The sequence below is a fragment of the Oryctolagus cuniculus genome, chromosome 20 (genome assembly GCF_964237555.1).
Source record: "Oryctolagus cuniculus chromosome 20, mOryCun1.1, whole genome shotgun sequence".
In the NCBI taxonomy this organism is placed as follows: Eukaryota; Metazoa; Chordata; class Mammalia; order Lagomorpha; family Leporidae; genus Oryctolagus; species Oryctolagus cuniculus.
This window is the reverse complement of record NC_091451.1, coordinates 5,357,042-5,362,330: the sequence shown is the minus strand read 5'-3', so window position 1 is coordinate 5,362,330 and position 5,289 is coordinate 5,357,042. Positions and strand designations below refer to the sequence as shown.

Here is a 5,289-nt window from a genome sequence, read left to right as displayed (position 1 = left end):
TGTTCTTGGCTTAAAGTAGAGAAATAATTCCACTGGATTAAGCAAAACACATTTCTCTCTAATTTAGTATGTTTAAGGTCCCGCCACATGGGGACAATTGTGAGTGAACTTGTTTTCTTTCCAAGGAAACTTACAAAGGATTTAACAGTGCCTCCTCTTTTCCTACAAGGACTACAGACAAACTGGAGGAGAGACAGCCCGGTGTTGTACGAAAGGAGAGAGGGTTAGCACTCCCTTGACAAGGATTGTAGGACCCCAAAAGCGGTGTCCTCTTGTGACAACCCCAGAAACACAGACTCCGGACCAGACGATGCAATAGAACAGGAGGTAATTTATTTCATTTGTACAAATGGGCCCCCTACTGCTGCAAGCAGCAAGCAAGTGAGAGGAGCCCCGAGCAGCTATCTCACACAGCTTTTAAAGGGCAAAACCACAAAATTAACATATTATAGGCTGGCGTAAGTTCATTGGATAATTTTCAGTAGCAGGCCTTGTATGGCAGTCTGAAGTGCTAATGTCGGTGGAAAAGTACTAGGTCAAAGGGATACATTAGGGGAGGGGGTCTCTAGGAGAGAGGAATAGGTTGCTACGTGCCTTGCAGCTTTCTTTGTTAACCTTGAGCAAGCCTAGGGAAGGGGCTTATCTACAAGGCAGGTGTTCTGCGTATCTCTGGTCAGTAGCTGACTGCTTTCTCTGTGAACCGGTTTACTCCCCATTTCCCAAGGCCGTCTCTGGAACGGTTTGTCTCAGGAGCCCCATTTTTTTATGGTGGTTCTTGGCTCCTTTCAGGATGAAGAGGCCCTTGGGGTTGACAAGACACGTGTGGTTAAGGAGAGACAGCCCATGGTTCCCCTCTGCCTGCAGCCATTGAAGCCCTTCTGATTTCTGGGTTAGCAGGGGCCCACATGGAAGTGCTTGTTTTCTTGAGGGCATTAACCACTGTGAAGGGGAAAAACTCAAGTTCATCTGCAACGTGAAAACCTGAAACACTGCTAATTGCCCCCAAGGAGGCTCCATTGTTAAGTACAACGATTTTCAAAGCGGAAAACGCCTCCACCATTTTCCAAAGCAGTACATCATGGTTCATTAAACTTTCATGGTCTATATGCTTATTGAGAATGGTGTGGCTCTCATCATCATATAAAAAAGCAATACGTCACCTCAGCACTATGAAAATCTATCCTCCTTGATACCTCTCTTTTGGATCCAGATCATTTTTACAACCAATATGTCGGCTGATGATGAGCAGAGCAGGGAATGACAATTCGCATTCTTTGGAACACTCTCCAAAACAAAACCCTAATGAGCCTGTGTGTTCTTCTTACTTTGTAAATAAAATTTACCACACTGCATGCCATTTTTGGGTCAATAAAAGGCAATAATCTGGAAAATTAATTTTGCCCTATCCCAGGCAACATCATTTGGTGAGCCAACCAGGACACAAAATCATTTCAAACATGGCAGTGTAATTTGATAATCCAACATGAGGGGATTTTACCTAAGCAAATGATGAGTTTCGATTTTCTCAGATCAAGTAGCTTTGGTTTTGGTTTCTGGCTCACTTTCAGAAGCAGTAGAATACCGCTCCTGCTTTGGAAACAGGTGCTTTCCAAAACTAAAATGCAACCTTAATGTGTTTTTGTTACTAATCTTGGTGGTTTAGGGTGAGACAAGGCTGGTAAATAATGCTATGTTTATTTGAATTAGAAAGAAAAGCCAAGAAGAATAGGGGCCAGTTTACAAGTGTTTGCTGGGATATAAATTCTTCCAAGTTCTTTCTGACATGTTTTTAAGAATAATATATATATTTGGAAAAATTAAAACTTAAGCTTTTTGTCATACAGAAGAATTTCATGGTTACTAAGAATAGATTTTCCTCAGGTTTCAGGTTTCAAAAAATAAGAATGCTCAAACAACTTTTCATTGGTTGGTTCTGAGTGGTACAAACTGGAAAAAACCAGTTCTGTTGCTGCCAACCACATAGACTCAGGAAGTGAGAGTCCAAACTTGGCAGGGGGTCTGCTTCCTTTGGAGAGGGATTTGATTCCACCCCAAAATGTCATTTTCTACGAAAAACACTTTGTTGCCAAGAGGGCAGACACCATGAGGTCTTCCAGCATTACAGGAAATTGGGCAACAGACTTCACCCCCAAGATGGTTAATTCCACCCCAGGCAGTTTTTGTTTGGACTTCTGGGACAGTGTTTCCCAGACCAAGCCATCTTTTTGTATATATTTTGTTATTTTTGTGTGGTACCTTTTATCTTGCATATTCTAAATTTTAGTCAGTCATGTTCTTGGTTTCACAGCTGATGAGGGAAGGCATATAATTGGATTCCTGGTCTTTTTTTTTTTTTTTCCATGACTCCACATATGTCACCTTTTGGATTCCTCTTTATCTTTACCTTTTGGATTCACTCCAGCTCCCTTATCTTTTTGGCTATGTCCAGTCCCCGTATGGTTTCCCATTTTAAAAATTTACTTATTTTTTCTGTCATCAACAGCAGCCCATTTTGCATATTATAACTTATGTGGAGGATGGCCCAAGTTCTTGGGCCCTGCACCCACATGGGAGACCACGAGGAAGCACCTGGCTCCTGGCTTCGGATCGGCGCATCGTGCCAGCCGCAGCGCCCTGGCCATAGTGGCCATTTTGGGGGTGAACCAATGAAAAGGAAGATCTTTCTCTCTGTCTCTCTCTCTCACTGTCTACTCTGCCTGTCCAAAAAAAAAAAAAAAAAAAAAAAAAGAAAGAAAGAAAAGAAAAAAAGCACCTCACAGCTTATGTTTTATTTTCAAAAAAATACACAGAACATGTACACTTCTAATCTGTAGTTTCAGAAAGTTACAGAAAACATTCCACATCTGGGATGTTGCTCTCAAAGATACAAAAACACCCGACATCTGAGATTTTATTGTCAGATGTTACAAATCACCTCCACATCTCATCTGTACTCTCAGAAGTTACAGAAAAACAATCCATATCGGAGATTTTGATGCAGGATTGCTTTCATAGATAATTTTCAGTTTATGAGCTATAAGCAGCTCCTCCTTCTCTCTGTAATGCATTATTCATCTACCTGCCAATCAGGGACCTCTCCTGAGAGAGTCCACACCCGTGGGGTTGTTAACACTCTAACACTTCCATTCTGCCAAGCTCATAAAACCTTGGAAGAGCAGAAACCACTCTCTTTTCCCTTGTTGACTGAGGACAAGCAGAGCAGAAGGTGATAATTCACATTCTCTGGAATACTTTCTGAAATAAAGTCTTAATGAACCTATGTATTTTATCACTGTAAATAAAGTTTAGCACACTGCATGCTGTGTTTCGGCATGCATTTAGAATTCTTCTCTCAGTAAAAGGCAAAAACTTGGAAAATTGATTTAGTCCTTAACCCAAGCCATAACATTTGGCGAGCCAGCCAGGAGACAAATTCATTATCATACACAGCATTGTTTCTGCTTTCAAGAAACAGTTGCATTCCTTCATACTCTTTTGGTGGGCTTTCCACACGGGACCAAGAATGCATAAGGACTACCACAAAAAAACCAATGTAGCAATCCTGATCTACTTGAGATATGGAACTCATTCATGGATACAATTCATGGGTAGTGAAGTGGCTCCAATGGAACACATATTGTACATTTCAGGCCATGGACACATGTAGGGTTTTATTTATTTATTTATTTATTTATTTGAGAGGTAGAGTTACAGACAGTGAGAGTGAGAGGGAGAGACAGAGAAAGATCTTCCTTCCGTTGGTTCACTCCCCAGATAGCTACAATGGCCAGAGCCAGGAGCCAGGTGCTTCTTCCCTGTCTCCCACACAGGTGCAGGGGCCCAAGCACTTGGGCCATCTTCTATTGCTTTCCCAGGCCACAGCAGAGAGCAAGATTGGAAGAGGAGCAGGCGGGACTAGAACTGGCACCCATATGGGATGCCGGTGCTGCAGGCGGAGGATTAACCTACTGCTCCACGGCACTGGCCCCTAGGGTTTTCAAATGGGGAGACAGAGACAGGAGCATTTGTTCTGAGAGCATGCTGCCAGATAGCCTTGCGATCCCATTTTTATTTAGAGGGTACCAACAATTCCAACAGGCACTTAGGCAAGGTTATACATCAACTTAAAGATTTGGGAAAGGAATTTGGTCTGGTGGTCTAAGATAGGGATTGAGCTGTTTTGTAAATCTTCAGAGACAGGCGCATCTAGATGTGCAAATTTACAAACTCCTGAAAACATCCTGGGTACCAATTAACATCCAATAGCCCCGTGCTATTTCTGCTGCCACATTCCTTTGGGCGGCTGTGCCCATCCCTGGCCTATTTTAGCTTGAGCAGAAACTGCGGCCACGACCCTAATTTCGAAGGGGGGAGTATTCCCCCCTGATAAGCATTTTTGCAGCATCTCTATATCCCTCCTTTATTTTAAGCATAGATCTTAAGTTTCAGGATACTAGATCAGATATGCATGAGATGAGACATGGATCAAACACAGGATGAAGATCATAATTAGAGGCACCACAAAGGGCAGCAGTCGATGCAGCCAGGATCCCAATTGCCACCGTTCAGGTTTAACATTTAAGAGAGAAATTTCATCCTTGATGTTATCAATTTCCTTTTGAATTAAGTTAGAGTTATCTGTGACGTTGAAACCGCATAATCCTGGAAATCCTTGACAGCTGATGTGATGCTTAAGCAGTAAATAGTCGGCTGGCGCCGCGGCTCACTAGGCTAATCCTCTGCCTGCGGCGCCGGCATCCCAGGTTCTAGTCCCGGTTGGGGTGCCGGATTCTGTGCCGGTTACTCCTCTTCCTGTGCAGCTCTCTGCTATGGCCCAGGAGTGCAGTGGAGGATGGCCCAAGTCCTTGGGCCCTGCACCCGCGTGGGAGACCAGGAGAAGCACCTGGCTCCTGGCTTCGGATCGGTGCAGCTCCCGCCATAGCAGCCATTTGGGAGGTGAACCAATGGTAAAGGAAGACCTTTCTCTCTCTCTCACTGTCCACTCTGCCTGTCAAAAAAAAAAAAATTAAAAAAAAAAGTAGTAATTAGTCAGTTGCTGCACGATTTTGTAAAACACCTTCTCTAACTTGGCTTAATTCTGAGTTAATATAAGATAACACTGCAGCAGTAGCATTAGCTGTTTTTGACAATATACAAGACAGCTGTCCCGACATTTTATAGGCTCCCACAACCAAACGGGGAATGGGTAAAATAAAGGCAGCTGTTACAGCAGCAGCAGCAGACACACTCATTAGATTAAAATTATCATCACAGTCTGGGGGCATAGAT

At 43.2% G+C, this 5,289-nt stretch overlaps 1 pseudogene; it reads left to right on the top strand.

Moving 5' to 3' along the window:
* The first annotated feature begins 201 nt into the window (after nt 1–201).
* On the top strand, nt 202–276 carry LOC127489980 (U6atac minor spliceosomal RNA; annotated as a pseudogene).
* Nucleotides 277–5,289: the final 5,013 nt, after the last annotated feature.